The sequence below is a fragment of the Piliocolobus tephrosceles genome, chromosome 3, assembly GCF_002776525.5.
Source record: "Piliocolobus tephrosceles isolate RC106 chromosome 3, ASM277652v3, whole genome shotgun sequence".
NCBI lineage: Eukaryota > Metazoa > Chordata > Mammalia > Primates > Cercopithecidae > Piliocolobus > Piliocolobus tephrosceles.
The window spans coordinates 132,291,013-132,308,741 of NC_045436.1; the positions used below are offsets into that span (position 1 = coordinate 132,291,013).

General features: G+C 40.8%; 1 long non-coding RNA gene across 2 annotated transcripts in view; it reads right to left on the bottom strand.

Annotated features, from left to right (window-relative positions):
• The window catches only part of LOC111526499, a 149,885-nt gene extending 138,814 nt beyond the window's left edge, over positions 1-11,071 (bottom strand). Inside the window, exon 1 of one of the 2 annotated variants that reach the window (XR_002726378.1) lies at positions 10,895-11,071. This is a non-coding gene — a long non-coding RNA (uncharacterized LOC111526499). Of the gene's footprint in view, positions 1-8,444; positions 8,651-10,894 lie in introns of those variants that run through there. The other variant, XR_002726379.1, reaches the window with a different exon arrangement.
• Positions 11,072-17,729: the final 6,658 nt, after the last annotated feature.

A 17,729-nucleotide genomic window follows, 5' to 3' on the forward strand; every position in this document is an offset into this window, starting at 1 on the left:
CTGTACATTTCTACTCCTTCTCCAAGTCCCAGCTCAAATATCACTTCCCCTGTGAGCTTCCTCCTGATCTCCCCCTATTCTACCCTGTCACCAGTACTCACTGCCTCCTCCGTGCTCTCACAGCACTTTGTTCACTGCAGTCCACTTGAAATTCAGCCCTGTCGTTCTTCTTTACTAGATGGACTATGAGTTCTTTAGTTTTACATTCTCTAGCAACTCCACAGTACCTGGCATCAACAGCTGGAGTAGGGAGGCGAGAAGGAAACAGGACACGCACCACTCCTCCACATTCAGTACGACTCCCAACATCCTAACTGACTGCCCCGGTAACCCAAAGGAACAAAATCTGATACTGCTAGAAAGGGGATATGTCATTAAACACGGCAGCCCATGAAATCAGCCAGCAAATTCTGAAAAAGCACACTTCATAATGTATTTGTTCGGCAACTATGCAAGAATGCCGTATTTTCTTTTTTTCAAGTTAGAAGTTACAGGCCAGGTGCAGTGTGGCTCACGCCTGTAATCCCAGCACTTTGGGAGGCCGAGGCAGATGGATCACTTGAGGCCAAGAGTTCGAGACCAGCCTGGCCAACATGGCAAAATTCCTTCTCTACTAAAAATACAAAAATTAGCCAGGTGTGGTGGCGCATGCCTGTAATCCCAGCTACTCAAGAAGCTGAGGCATGAGAATCGCTTGAACCTGGGAGGCGGAGGTTGCAGTAAGCTGAGATCATGCCACTGTACTCAAGCCTGGGCGACAGAGTGAGACCCTGTCTCAAAAAAGAAAAAAAAGAAAGCACAACAAAATACTTTGGGCTGAGACCTACCACTGTCACATTCAAGCAATCTGTACTTCTCCAACTCCTGTTCTTGTCATACTATGCCCATGGCACCCAATACATGGTATATGTTCAGTACAGGTTTGTTGACATGAGAGAAAATGGGTTTATCATGCATGGCTGAGTGGGATGTGGATGGACATGGAAATTTTCTTTTCTTTTTTTGAGACAAGGTATCATTCTGTCACCCAGGCTGGAGTTCAGTGGCACAATCTCGGCTCACTGTAGCCTCAGCCTTCCAGAGTAGCTGGGACCACACATGCACACCACCATGCCCAGCCAATTTGTGTGGGGGGGGGGGGGGGGGGGGGGGGGAGTGTTTGTTTTTTGTTTGTTGGTTTGTTTGTTTGTCTGTTTTATAGAGGCGGGGTTTGGTCTTGTTGCCCAGGCTGGTCTCAAACTCCCAGGCTCCAGTGATCTACCCACCTCAGCCTCCTGAGTAGCTGGGACTACAGACAGGCACCCCCAAGCCTCACTGGAAATCTTCATTAAACTTCAAAACAAAGGACACAGTTACTTATTTTGCCTGCTTGAAGGTAACCATTCAGAGATTGCTGTCTTGCTTTATTTGTCTATATCCAAGATCAACCGGGGTTGTTTGTAACAGACAAAAAAAAAAAAGAAAAATGATAATCTGTAAATATTTTTATAAACCAACATTCCTCCAACCTTCACAATGCACAGTGGCCCTTCTAAATAGACAAATTAATAAAGGTTAATATCTAGTATGGATTATGAAATTAATTGAAGTGTCAGAGGTTCCCTGACAAAATTGTTGTTCACTAGTTGTCACTTGGCCACTGATAACAAATTAAGTGACTTGGGACTCTGCATGGGCCAAAAAGAAAGTCTAGAGCAGAAGCTGCATAAAGTAAACATCTTTAAGATGCTAATCACTACAGTCACATCTGAGCTGCCTATGTTGATTAGGAAATAAAAATCTCAACTAAAAATAGCAGACAAAAAATTTTGATCATGAAGTTCTCCTCCTTTTTATCTTGCTAGTTAAAGACCATTATGCTCACAAAACTGACAGGAAGCCTACATTCTGAGGTCATGGCTTTTGCACCAGCCAACCCTGGCTATTCTTTCCAGATTGGAATGTCAGGAGCATCTGTGGTTAAGAAACAAGTCACTCACGGTTCATACACTTTCTTCAGAACACAGACAAACAACCTCCCTTCATCTCAGCTCTCCTCCTTTCAGAAATGATTCAGCCTGAAAGCATTGCTGCTTTGTCCATCAAGGCTATCTCAAAACTATCTGAGGCCAGGTGCGGTGGCTCACACCTGTAATCCCAGCACTCTGGGAGGCCAAGGAGGGGGATGGCTTGAGCCCAAGAGTTCGAGATCAGCCTGGCCAACATAATGAAACCCCATCTCTACTGAAAATACAAAAATTAGCCAGGCGTGTAATCCCAGGTACTCAGGAGGGTGAGGCAGAAGAACTGCTTGAACCCGAGAGGTGGAGGCTGCAGTGAGCCGAGATGGTGCCACTGCACCCCGGCACTGTGGCTCATGCCTGTAATCCTAGCACTTTGGGAGGCTCAGGTGGGTGGATCACTTGATGTCAGGAGTTCAAGACCAGCTTGGCAAACATGGTGAAACCCCATCTCTATTAAAAATACAAAAAATGAGCCGGGTGTGGTGGCGCACACCTGTAATCCCACCTACTTGGGAGGCTGAGGCAGGAGAATCACTTGAACCTAGGGGACAGAGGTTGCAGTGAGCTGAGACTGTGCGACTGCATTCTAGCCAGAGTGACAGAGTGAGACTCCATCTCAAAAAAAAAAAAAAAAAAAAAAACCCTATCTGAAATGCTCTTGGTAATAAGGAGTACATATGAAAGTGCTGACTTAAATAAGCACCATATCTTATTTACCCCTGTCACAACTGTTAATGTCTAATATTTTAATGCAGGACCTCTGACCAACAGAGGAAGGTAAAACTAAGCCTAAACATCAACATTATAAATAAACAAAGCTCTCCATGCTGTGTATGTGTATACACACACAACTGGCACAGTGAATATACACATACACACACACAACTAGTAAACACCTAACAGGCAATGGCTTAGGCACGTATCTTGCAACATACAATTGCCATGCACTAAATGGTCCTCTTGTGGTTGAGAGTTCCATTCTTCCTGAGCCCCCAACCTATTAGCAGGGAGAGACTACAGGCAATGAAAAGAATTCAGCTCAGTTACTTCACTTCTGAGCCTTAGCCTTCTCATCAGTAAAATGAGGGTGGGACTAGACCAGCACTGCCCAACAGAAACAGAATGCAAGCCACAAATGTCAGCCAAATATGTGATTTTAAATTTCTCAGTAGATAATATTTTAAAAGTAAAAAATGGTAAAATTAATTTTAACAATATTTTATTCAATCCAACATAGTCAAAACTATTACTTCAACATGGGATCAACATTAAAAAACTATTAATGCCATAGTTTGCATTCTCTTTTCACACCAAATGTTTCAAATCCAGTACATTTTTTTTTAAAAAAAAGAAAATAGAGACGAGGCTTTACGTTGTTGCCCAGGCTGGTCTCCAATTCCTGGGCTCAAGGGATCCACCTGCCTCAGCCTCCTAAAGTGCTGGGATTACAGGCATGAGCTACCGGGCCCAGCACTATTTTTTATTTTATTTATTTTATTTTATTTTATTTATTTTATTTTATTATTTTATTTTATTTTGGAGACAGGCTCACTGTAGCCTCAACCTTCTAATCTCAAGCAATCCTCCCACCTCAGCCCCAGGTAACTGGGACCACAGACATGCATCGCCATACCCAGTTAACTTCAGTTTTTCAGGGGGAGGGTTTTTTGTTTCTCTTTTTTTTTTGATAGAGACAGGGTTTTGCCATGTTGCCCAGCTGGTCTGGAATTCCTGGCCTTGGCCTCCCAAAGGCTGGGATTACAGGTGTGAGCCATAGCGCTGGCCCTAGCATGTATTTAAATTGACAGCACATCTCCATTCAGACTAGCCACATGGGACCAGCAGGACTGCATAGGGCAGCACAGGCCTAGGTGATCTCTGATATCTCTCTTAACACTAGAAGTCATTTTAATAAAAGGAATGGCAGATTTTCAGATCAAGGTCTACTTAGAAGAAGTATAAAGCATTTTCTTAAAATTTCTAGTCTGTTCATCCTCATTCAAAATGTGTTTTACTTTTTTAAAACTTTTTAAATTCAGTGGAATTGGATGTGTAAACAACTAAGTGGTCCGATCTACTGCTTTTAGCGTGACTGTTCTCACTGCCACAGTCACTGTACTACAAACCTCCAGGGAGATTAAGAATACTCAGAACATAAGTATGAGACAGCTCAAAAATCATAACTTGAAAAGACAACTGTTCAGATGAAAGTTCAACAGAAATGGCAAAGAAAAATATTTGATAACCGTGTTATCTTCTATCTATTAAGATAATGCTATAAAAATAATACAAATGTGCACATGCTTTTGGAATTGTTTCTCTAATTACTCAACATCTATGAGAAAGATTCAGGCTGCTGCTCCCACACTGTCTTGCTTATTAATGCCTTTGTGATCAATGATCTGCCTTCACCAGATGGCTGGCCTGGGTTAAGTAAGAGTACAATTTGCGCTCACAGAACAAAGCAAAGCTAACTGGCCTTCCCAAGAATTGAACCTGTGACCCTGACCTCATTAACTGTCTAGAAGACAGTTAACCCATCACAAACTTGCATGGCCAGCTGCATCATAAATAAAGCCAGGAAAGACCACTGCCTCTGTCACAATGACACTCTGGTGGAGAAAAAGTCATTCTAAATGTACTAAAAACTTTTCAAAATGAAGAAAAATCCTGACTGCAATCATTTAGGGCAGCCTGGAATTCAGCAGTGTCTTAATAGCCCTGCTGATCTGTCACAATCTTCCCTGAGAACATTAGCTGTGGCCCCCACCTGAGACCATAAATGGTATTGGAAATGGGGTTTGGCGTAATGATGCTTCCTCTTTCAAAAATGGTGATCTTGGCACTATGGTCTCTCCTTTTAATTTCTCCCAAGTGAGGAAACAGCCCTTTGTTAACAAAGGGTTAACAATTATATACTAGAATTTTCACAGATTATTCCTTGAATCCGGCTTATCCTAGATTTAAATAATAATCAAGTTTTCAGGTAACCTGTTTCCCCCTCCCTGTCTCCTTATCTTCCTTCTCCCCAGGTGAGTGGGGTGAGGCCAGTGGGCCTCCAGATAAGGTCGTTCTTACCTTCTCTGGTAATAACTTTTTAGCAAGTTGTCCTTCCTTTTTTGAATTCCTCTTAGCAGTTGCTACCTGCTCTTGAACACCATTCTAACAACCGTTTCTAGTGGACTAAGTATTTACTTCTGATTGAAATATTTTTTAAAGTGTTTCAGGGATGCAGTTTCTGTCTTTTCCTCACTTCATATTGAATACAGTACCAGTTTCAAAAGCAAGTTTTTTGACATTTCTTCTTAATCCCCAAAGTACGCCACTTGAAAAACACTAAAAACACCTGAAAGACCTGGTGAAGACGTTAAAATCTGACTGAAATATTTATGTTTCCATTTTTGACATTTTAAATGGTATCACTTTTTCACATATAAAAGCTTTTACATATGGTTGTTCTATTTGGCTTCTTAAATATGTCTGATAACATGTGACTATAAGGCTGATAACATGTGACTATAAAAACATCTCTTCAGGGTTGTTACTCAGTTTTTCTTTTCCACAAAGTTACTTAAAATGTATTTTTTTACTTTAGAGAAGAGTTTATAATCTGGTACTTCTCATATATATGTGAAAATCATACATCTAGGTAAACCTAAAATATGCATATGCACCTGCCTTAAAGCCACCAGAACAAATTAATATCTTCACATCAGGATAAAAAGGAGTCCCTGAGTGGCAGCTCATGCTTGCAATCCCAGCACTTTGGGAGGCTGAGGCAAGGCAGGTGGATCACTTGAACCCAAGAGTTCATGACCAGCCTAGGAAACAGAGAGAGAACACATCTCTATAAAAAATAATAACCAGATGTGGTGGCATGTGACTGTGGTCCCAGCTATTCATGAGGCTGAGCTAGGAGGATCACTTGAGCCCAGGAGGTAGAGGCTGCAGTGAGCCATGGTTACGTTACTGCACTCCAGTCTGGGTGACAGAGCAAGACCCTAATAAATAAATAAATAAAAACACAAATGAATAAAAGAATAAACAGGACACAAAATGTAAAGGTAGCCAAGTTTTGTATCTGCCTGAACATACAAATGACAATGACCATTCAATCGGTGGGCCATGTCCTGATGCTCACAAAAACTGTGACAATCCACTAAGGGTCAAGTGGTAGACAGAATTAATAAAATAAGCATAAAACACAGGCTTGCTGCAACTGTACACAATATCATTAGCTGCAAAGTAATATTTTGAGGGCCAGCCTAAGGATGAAATCTGATGTTCAAAAATAAATGCAACTATGTCTATATTTGTTTACATCACATCTTAATAAAAAATGACTGATGAACAGAAATATATGGCTATTCAAACCACATAAACCATGAAACTGCTGTTCTTTGTCTAACATATCATCATGATCTACACAAATTCAGATTTTTAAATTGTCAGCTTTGAAAACACTAACCTTAATTCAACAAATAAACTGTCTAAATAAATGGTTAAAAGTTTAAAGCCCCATGCACATAGGAGTATCCCAAGCTATAATGCAAGAGCAGTGACATATTTATACATTTTTAGGCACCTGGTAATCATGTCATTTATGAGTTACACTCCTACATATAATAGCAATAATGCAAACCAGACACCATAAGAGTTTTGATCTAGAATATATAAATACAAAAAAAAAGTGAAATTTGCCTTTATTATATAAAAGCATCTATTTGTACATTCTAAGTATTATTTATAAAATATATTTCCTTAAAAACACCTTAATTCTTCTTGACAATATGTTTCAAAGAGGGAAGTCCTAGAAATATCAAAATATTAAAATTAAAATACTGCTAGAAATATACATAGGAAACGTTTAAAGAACTGAAAAACCAAAAAAAAAAAAAAATGGTAATAGGATAGTTGGTGGTGGTTTCTTAAAGTACTTTACAAAGGAAATACTTTTACTGCCTTGTGATTTTAAGACCAATCAATACACTATAAAGTACTCTTTTGTAGCTCGTAAGGCTTCATTTTGTGCCTTAACAAAAGCTGACATTCATTCGTAATGAAGTCTTTTTATAGTTACACAGCTATTTCATGTCTCTAAGGAAGATATATTAAACCTTTGAGTGCTCAATAAAAATGACCAATTAATTGACTCTATCACAAAAACCTGAGAAGCTATTACAAAATATTTACATCAAAGACCAGCTAAAGCCAGAAAGAATTACATTATACTTCCTTAACTTCCCCAAGTTGAAAACTGACTTGAAATGAGTCATTTCACAGGAAACTATAAAAGATGTACCACAATGTAAATTCTCAATATCGACATTCAAATTTATGTTAAGGAAGGAATGAAACATCTTCAGAAATCACTATGAGGGAACATCAGAAAGCTGTGGGGGTTAAGAGGGCAGACAGGCTTTAGGATCATAGAGCACTCAGTTTGAATCTTTGCTTCATCCCTCTCTAAATTTAGGACCTTGGGCAAGTTAATAAAAAGCTCTCTGAGTCTTAATTTCAATTATCAAATGTAAACACAAGGCCTACTTACAGGGCTGTTGTGAGAACTAAATTAGATAACATATATAAATAGACTGCTTAGCACACAGTAACGTGACCATGATAAATACTCAATACATGATCGTAATTCCCAAGAAATTTTAAGAACCTATTTTTAAGTGTAATTTAGTATTCAAATTCCAACTGATATTGTAAACCATTCGAAGAAAAAAATATAAAGATTCAACAACAGAGTTTTCTTAAATGCACTTAACCTGATTATCCTTCATAAGTGCTTTTCAAAGTGTAGTTCCTGACCCATTAATGGGATGTGAAATCATTTAGCGATCTCCATCAGCACTTTTTACGTAAAATAGAATAAAAAATACAAGAATGCACTGCACATTCAAAGTCTAAGCATTACTTCATGAATTTTTAAATTACAGATATTTACAACGTATCGTATACTGGGTGGCAAAGTAAAATGCATCTCTTACTGTGCAAAAATAAAAGTTTAGGCTGGGCACAGTGGTTCACACCTATAATCTTAGTATTTTGGGAGACCAAGGCAGGAGGATCGCTTGAGACCAGCCTGGGCAATACAGTGAGAACTCATCTCTTAAAAAAGAAAAACAAAAACAAAAAAAGTTTAAAAGCCATTGCTTTACATTAAAATAATGAAAATAAAAATTAGCTGACACTGAGTGCTTAGTTTGTACTAAACATTGTGCTATGCCCACATTATTTTATTTGATCCTCACAAAAATGTTCCAAGTAGGATTACTTCTCCCATTTTACAGAGGAGGAAACTGAGGCTTAGATTAAATCACTTGTCAAGGATGCAGAGCTAGTAGCTAGTAAAGTCAATGCTCAAATTCAATCACCTATCTCGAGAACTTGTGTATTTAACCACTCCCGTAAGTACTAGGTTGTAAAATATACCTTTTCTTTAGGTAAAAGTTATCCAAAAGGTAGACTTTCTCATGAGGTCTAATTCCAGTGTGATTTTCTGGGGGTACGGTGTATCCTGGAGAAGGTTGTATGATTCATGGGAGAAAGCTCTGGGCGTGAGATCCAGCTTCTGTCCCTGGCATTGTTGCTTTAGTGGCAAGGAGCTGGCAAGTCATTTAATCTCGCCATGTCTGGATTTCCTCACCTACAAAACGGGAATGATAATATCTGCCCTGCCTCCCCACAGGCCATTGTGAGAAACTATATGCACATACAACAAGTGAAATGTTCTATTGTGCTACTCAGTTACCGGAGATGATTAAAAACGATGAAGAAAACCACCCAAGAGGCCCCATTCTTGGAAGAAACACACATCAACTATGACTGAAAAAGGAAGGTCACCAAGCTTTCATAAACTATATGTGGAAAACCTCTGCACAGTTCTCGGCACACAGTAGGCCTTCAGTAAATGTTCATTGAATAAAAAGAAATAAACAAATTCCATCTGTACACGTTTTATCCACTTGTATTTTTTTCACCTATTCATTCTTTCTTTCCACGACTACACGCTGAACACCTACTGTGTGCCATATCAGAAATATGGACCACAAAAAAAGACTAAAAGATTGTCTCTTGCCCTGGAGAATTTCAAATTAATGTCAACTAATTGGTCTGAAATTAGGTAAGAGAAAAACTGTAAAACACAGCTTCCTCATCTAGCGATAATAATAACTTCCATTTATTATAGTGCTTTGTAGTTTCTGAAGAACTATGAACTATTATGAAGAGCTAGCTTTTGTTTCTCACACCAATTGCCTATTGTCAAGTTGGTGTTAGCTTCCTCCTCCAAATTCAGTGGTCAGTAAGTACTGCTCAGTCTTTAGAGTGAAAGTTTCTCAATGTGTTAGAGATGACTGTAAAATTAAGCTTTTGAATAAAATGCATTTTAAATAATCAACAGTGGAAAGGGCGATCCAGTAGCACGATTTTTTCCCTGCCCACTTCTGAGTTGAAGTGATCTGTAATGCAACCATATTATATTTTTCAAAATGTTTCTTTTTCAAAGCTGCCTTTGAAATTTTTTTCATATAGGCAATTTTCTCTTGAATATACTGAACAAGGATTCCCTTTTCCCAAAGGATAAACGAGATAGTAGTGAAGGACTCTTTTCTTTGTTGACTTTTTAAAAATTACTCAAAATTGACTGTTTTATTCAGATTCCTGAGTCACAAACAATGCCAAAGAACTGTAAACCATTTTTTATATAATTCCACTATTACTATAGGTGATTTTAAAAGGAAACATTGATTTAACTCACCACTTAATGAATCAAAAATTTGCCACAGGATATTTACTAAGAATTTTTTTCTAAAACTGCCTTATCCTTTGTATTCTAACCACTCCCTGGCAGCCGCCACCACTTACCACCCCCAATACACACACATACACACACACACACACACACACACACACACACTCCCTCCCTCACCTACACCAGATCAGTTTCCCAGCCATTATTCCTAAAACCGTATTAAAATTTCACAACACATGGTCGTACTTACTAGGTTTTCTTCCCCATCCCCCTCCACTGAATCTATGTCTTGAAATATATTTCCTCTCTTAAAATTCAGAATTCAGAAAATGATTACGATGTCTCTAACTCAAGAACACATATTATAAAATTCAAAATCGGCTTCTGTTACTGACAATCATGGAAAAAAAAAAGCCATACCCCACCCACCGTATCCGTAGGGTTAGGAGGTCCAATCTCGCCACTACAGAGCTCTGCAAGAAAGGACGGTTATAGTGCCAGGAAAACCATCGCAACAAGCCCTGGGCGAAGATAAGGAAAACACATTTTACACCACGGGCAGCGCGCAGTCTCCTGGCCCCGGCTCTTGGTAAACAGGGGAAACCTTTGTCTTGCCTCAGCCATCAAACTGGCGGCTCATCAGAATTGGGGCAACAAGAGTTTGTGCGAAACGGTCTGGCAGAGGTTAAACAAAGCAATGCAGCTCTGGGGGCGGTGGGGAGAGGGCTAAGCCCGGACAGCGTCCGCGATCCCGGACGGCGAGGTCTGGCTCTGGCCCCCGCCGCGGTCGGGACCGAGCCAGGGACCCGGGGACAGGATGCCGAGGCGCGGTAAGGGGAGAAGGCAGGCGAGGTCCCATGTTCTCCGCAAGTTCCCGGGGCGCAGCCTGGCGGCAGGTTCCAAAGCGCGCAAGCCGCGCGCAGGTTCCTCGGGGAGGGTCTGCACCTCCCACGCTGGGACGCCGCCCTGAAGTCCACCGCCCGCCGCGCCGAGCCCACGCCCCCGGGGCCAGGTCCCCTGGAGTCCCGGGGCGCCGCGGGGGCCCGGCCCAGAGGGGCGCGAGTGGAGGGGAAAAGCCCGCCCCTGTCCCCATTGTCTGGCTCCGGCCGCGGGCCGAGCAGGCGCTCACCTGAGGTCCCTGCCTGGCGCTCCGGCTGGCAGAGCGGCTGGCCAGCGACCGGCGGTCCCGGGCGGGCGGCGGACTCGGCGGCACTGCGCGCGGCAGCCTCCGCATCAGCAGCCGCCGCGGCAGCAGCACCAGCAGCGCACCCGCCTCTCAGTCGGCCGTGGCCTCCATTGCTCTCCCCACTGCCGCCACCGCGCGGCACTGCGCGCCCGGCCCCGCGCGGCGTGGTCACATGCTCCGCCGGCGCCTCGGGCGCTCGGACCCGCGCCGCCGCCCCGCCCGGCTTATCCCAAGGACCGCTGAGCGGGAGGCGCCGGCTTCCTTCTCGCGCCCTCCGGGAGTGGCGCGCACCGGATGGCTCCCCTCCCTAGGGGTGCCCAGAAACTCGGAGCGGGCCCGAAGGAGGGGCGTGGGGTTGACCAGTGCCCCCCGGCTTCTGCAAAGCCTGACTCGAGGGAGGGCTGAACGCGTGGGGTCTGAGGTTACAGTGGTGGGTTCACAGCGAGGCTCATCCTGCGTGGGGCAAGAACATTGGACCATCAGTCACCACCCCGCGGGATGCGAATTCGGCCCCTGTTACCCGTAGTAGCCACACTAATAGGAGATACCAGGAGCCCAGGGGAAGTTTCACCCTGCAGAGTCCCAACCATAATAAATGGCACTGGGACTCCTGAGAGTTGAGTAAGTTGGAAAATGCCACCTAGAAATAGAAAGGCTAGAAATTGCATTGCCGAGTCGCTGTACATCTGAACGGCGTGACATTGACATTGGGCATTATTGTCCCCAGCCATAATGAAATTAAATATTGATTATTTATGCTTTAAGCAAAATAATTACTTATCTTCTCCTTTTGTGGGCTAACGAAGAAAACACCAATACTTTTCCTTCATACTTTTTGCTATCACTATGCCAATGTAACTACTGGAAATCAGTTTCTGGAGATCTCTTTAGTTTACTATGTATGCAAGGATGCTAAAAATAATTGAGTATCATTATTAAACAGGAAATTTTAAAGCAAAACGACTAAAGATGCAAAATACGAAATATAGCCCTAAAATATACCCAGTATTGAGCCAGATGTCCCAAATGCCAAAAACAGCACTAGTTATTTCTTTTTTCTTTTCTTTTTTGAAATGGAGTTTCTCTCTTATTGCGCAGGCTGGAGTGCAATGGCACGATCTCCGCTCACTGCAACTTCCGACTCTCGGGTTCAAGCGATTTTCTTGCCACAGCCTCCTGAGTAGCTGGGATTACAGGCGCCCGCCACCACACCCAGCTAATTTTTGTATTTTTAGTAGAGACGGGGTTTCACCTTGTTGGCCAAGCACTAGTAATTTTACTGCATGACTTAAAGGAGCAACGTTCAGACTGGGAGAATCTAGGGCATGTTACCTTATCCCACTGGCTTATTCTAGATAAACATTTAAATTAAATATCAGTATAATATATGAAGTTGTATTTTGGTGAATATAGCTATTTAGTTCAGTGCATACATATCCTAAACTATGTCTGCTTTATTCCCAATTAGAATAATGTAGAGTTTTAGAAAGGGTTGAACAGATTTCTTTTGATTTGATTCTAGTAGCGATAGAAGTTCCCAGAAGCTGGCCGGGCGCGGTGGCTCATACCTGTAATCCCAGCACTTTGGGAGGCCAAGGCGGGCGGATCACCTGAGGTCGGGAGTTCAAGACCAGCCTGGCCAACCTGGCGAAACCCTGTCTCTACTGAAAATACAAAACTTAGCTGGGTATAGTGGCGCATCCCTGTAATGCCAGTTACTCAGGAATCTGAGGCAGGAGAATCGCTTGAACCCAGGCCACAGAGGTTGTAGTGAACTGAGATCGTGCCACTGCACACCAGCCTGGACAAGAGAGAAACTCCATCTCACAATAAAAAGAAGAAGAAAAAAAAGAAGTTCCCAGAAGCCAAAAATCAAATCTACGCAGAACATATAGCTGGGATCATGTTCTTGATATATATTATGGTCTTGCTATCTACATGGAAACACACACAAATGTCCATATAAAAATTCAAATGTTCATAAGTCAAATGTAGGTCTACTATCTTTTCATTTTGTAGGACAAGACACCCCAATTCATATACACCCAAAAAATATTGCCGGAGTTCTGGAGAAATGATGCTCATATTAGAGCATTCTAACAACTAGACTTAGTGTCTCATGGGCCTCAGAAATTGGAATCAATCAGGCACCACTTTTGACAGGTGCTCTTTTCCCTCACTTTTCAAATACATTGGTTCATAGCAACTATATCCAGGGCTATAACAAGATTAGGTGGCACCCTAACTGCAAGTATCAGTCCACTTTTTTGATAGTTAACTGCCCACCAGTGGAAACATTTTTCAGAGGCCATAACACACACACAAACACACACACACACACACACAAAGATGCAAAACATCTAGAATTTTTTTTTAACACTTAACCATTTAACTGCTGTGTGACGCGTTATAGAAAATACGTCGGAAATAAATTTCATAGTTAGACCAGTAGTTTCAGCTCTAGGGATCCTTGCACTGTAGGAGACATTTGGCAGTGTCTTGGACACATTTTTGGTGGTCTACACTGGGGATGGCAGGTGCTACTACTGGGCTTCTACTGGGTAGAAGCCAGAGATGCTGCTAAGAATCTTACAATGCCCAGAACAGCCCCCACAACCAAGAATTATCCAGCCCCAGTTGACAATAGTGCTAAGGTTAAGAAACGCTGAGCTAGACCAAGGACTTCAAAAGCCTCTCCTTTCTGTAATCCACCATGTCTGTGTATCATCCCTTTCCATGACTTTCTGTCCCTCAGCATGAGTCCACTGGATAATTCAATTAACTTCAGATATTTCCTCAAATTAGTAAAATGGAAATAACAGTTCAATTTCACATATATTTTAAATTATCATTATTATTGTGTCTGAAAATTAAGTAATGGAAAAATATAATATGCAAATACTAACAGAAGAAAACATGGAGACAACTGCAAATCTTTATGCAAAATAATCAATTTGGACCCCAATCTCACTATATAAAAAATTAACTCAAATGGATCATAGATCTAAAGGTAAGAGCTAAAACTATAAAACTCCTAGAAGAAAACAAAGGCATAAATCATGTCCTTAAGTTAGACAATGGTTTCTAAGATGTGACATCAAAAACACAAGCAATGCAAGAGAAAAATAAACAATATCAAAATTTATAACTTTTTTTTTTTTTTTTTTTTTGAGACGGAGTCTTGCTTTGCCACCCAGGCTGGAGTGCAGTGGCCGGTTCTCAGCTCACTGCAAGCTCCGCCTCCCGGGTTCACGCCATTCTCCTGTCTCAGCCTCCCGAGTAGCTGGGACTACAGGCGCCCTCCTCGTCGCCCGGCTAGTTTTTTGTATTTTCTATTAGAGACGGGGTTTCACCGTATTAGCCAGGATGGTCTCGATCTCCTGACCTCGTGATCCGCCCGTCTCCGCCTCCCAAAGTGCTGGGATTACAGGCTTGAGCCACCGCGCCTGGCCTCCAAAATTTATAACTTTTATGTTGCACATGGTATCATCGAGTGAAACTATGATGCTTAGAAATGGGCAATACATTTACAAATCATATATTGTATCTAACAAGGGACTTGTATACAGAATACATAAAGAACTCATAACACTCAATAATAAGAACGCAAATAACCCAATATTATGATGGTCAAAGGATTTCAATGGACATTGCTCCAGTGAAAATACATAAATGACCAATAAACAAATGAAAAGATGCTTAACATCATTAACCGTCGGGGAACTGCAAATCCAAATCACGATGAAACACCACTTCACACCTAGGGTGGTCATAATAAAAAAGACAAATAACCACAAGTGTCCGTGAGGACATAGAGCAACAGGAAACTTCATATATTCTGATGGTAGAATAACCAATGACCCAGCAATTCTACTCCTAGATACATACCCAAGAGAAATGAAAACATATCCACACAAAAATGTATACGTGAGTGTTTATAACAGCATTATTTAGAATGGCCAAAAAGTGGAAACAACTCAAATGTCCATGAACTGATGACTGTATTAAACAAAATGTGGATATCCATGCAGTGGAATATTATTTGGCAATAGAAAGGAAAGAAGTACTGACTGATAGATACACACTACATGCATGAACCTTGCATGCAACATGGGTGAACCTTGAAAACATTATGCTAAGTGAAAGAAACCAGACTCTAAAGACCACATGTGATATGACTTCATTTGCATCAGTGTCCAGACAGTCGAATTTATAGAGATAGTAGTAGATTATGGTTGTGGGGAGGAGGAGTTGGGGTAAATGGAGAGTGACTGTTAATGGGTATGGTGGGTATGGGATTTCTTTTCTTTTCTTTTCTTTTTTTTTTTTTTTTTTTTTTTTTTTTTTTGAGACACAGTCTTGCTCTGTCATCCAGGCTGGAGTGAAGTGGTGTGATCTTGGCTCATTAAAACCTCTGCCTCCTGGGCTCAAGTGATGCTCCCGCCTCCGCCTCCAAGTAGCTGGGACTATAGGCACATGCCATCACACCCAGCTAATTTTTTTATTTTTCTGTAGACATGGGGTTTCTCTGTGTTGTCCAAGCTTGTCTTGAAATCCTGGGCTCAAGTGATCCACCTGCCTCAGCCTCCCAAAGTGCTGGGACTACAGGCATGAGCCACTGTGCCCTGCCAGTGTGGGATTTCTTTTGGTGATGATGAAAATGTTCTAAAATTGCAATAACAGCTGCACAATTCTGTAAATATACTAAAAGTCATCAAATCATGTAATTTAAGTGGGTGAATTTTATGGCATGTAACTTATATCTCAATAAAGTTGTTACAAAATAGAAGACAGCATAAGTTGCAATATTAGTGTCTGATAAAAGAGATTTCAGGGTAAAAAGTGTAAGTGCTAAAAGTTGCAAGCCAATAAAAAATATATAGCAGTCCTAAAATGTATGTATCTAACAACAGAGCTTTTAAATTACTGGCAGAGTGAAAAATGAGTGAATAAAAATAAAATTCTTGCTTTAATTAAAATTCCTTAAACAGTGAACAGTAAAATTAAATTCTTGTTTTAATTAAAATTCCTTAAATAGTAAAAAAAGTTAATAAAATTATTGCTTTAATAAACTACAGATAGTTCCCAACTTAGGATGATTGACTTATGTTGTTTCAACTTTATGATGCTATGAAACCATTCTGTTTTTCACTTTCACTACAGTATTCAATAAACTTCATGAGATAGCCAACACTTTATTATAAAATGGATTTGTGTTAGATGATCTTGTCCAACTAATGTGAGTGTTCTGAGGACATTTAAGGTAGGCTACACTAAGTTATAATGTTTAGTAGGCTAGAGGTATTAAATGCATTTTCAACTTAGGGATATTTTCTTTTTTTTTTTTCTTTTTTTTATAGTTTTAATATTTTTTTTTATTATACTTTAAGTTCTAGGGTACATGTGCATAACGTGCAGGTTTGTTACATATGTATACATGTGCCATGTTGGTGTGCTGCACCCATCAACTCGTCAGCACCCATCAATTCATCATTTATATCAGGTATAACTCCCCAATGCAATCCCTCCCCCCTCCCCCCTCCCCATGATAGGCCCCAGTGTGTGATGTTCCCCTTCCCGAGTCCAAGTGAGCTCATTGTTCAGTTCCCACCTATGAGTGAGAACATGCGGTGTTTGGTTTTCTCTTCTTGTGATAGTTTGCTAAGAATGATGGTTTCCAGCTGCATCCATGTCCCTACAAAGGATGCAAACTCATCCTTTTTTATGGCTGCATAGTATTCCATGGTGTATATGTGCCACATTTTCTTAATCCAGTCTGTCACTGATGGACATTTGGGTTGATTCCAAGTCTTTGCTATTGTGAATAGTGCCGCAATAAACATACGTGTGCATGTGTCTTTGTAGTAGCATAATTTATAATCCTTTGGGTATATACCCAGTAGTGGGATGTCTGGGTCATATGGTACATCTAGTTCTAGATCCTTGAGGAATTGCCATACTGTTTTCCATAATGGTTGAACTAGTTTACAATCCCACCAACAGTGTAAAAGTGTTCCTATTTCTCCACATCCTCTCCAACACCTGTTGTTTCCTGATTTAAAAAAAAAAAAAAATCAGGGATATTTTCAACTTACAATGGGTGTATCAGGACATAATCCCATCATAAGTCAAAGAACATACTATATTTAAGGCAAAAGCTGAAATAAAAGGAAAAGGAAACAACTCTACTCTCACAGTGAGAGATATTTTTTCTTGGAATTAACTTATCAAGTAGACAAAGATAATTATACAGAGAATTCACAAACTTGATATCTTTTAGCTCTTTAGTCCCAGCTGCTCCAGACACTGAGCAGGGAGGATCCCATGAGCCCAGAAGTTTGAGGCTACAGTGAACTCTAATCACACTTCAGCCTGGGCAACCAAGCTGGACCCTGTCTCAAAAAACAACAACAACAACAACAAAAAGATAAGAAGTGCATACCCAACAAATGAAAAATATGCATTTTGCACAAAAATTTTTGGAATGATCACAAAAGTTAAGCAAGTGTTAAGCCAAAACATAACAAATTTCAAAAAGCAAAATCCATACAGGCCACATTCCTTAATCAAAATTCAGTAAGTTAGAAAGTTGCGACAAAATCCTATCTACTTAAAAACTTTAAAACTTCCTTTTAAATAGATAACTTTTTTTATTAAAAATAGGGTGAACATACTTTCCAATTCACCCAGGACAGCCTCAGTTAACACTTATTTTCCTTACATAACACATATACTGTCATGCACTGCAAAATGGTATTTTAGCGAATGAAGAACTGTA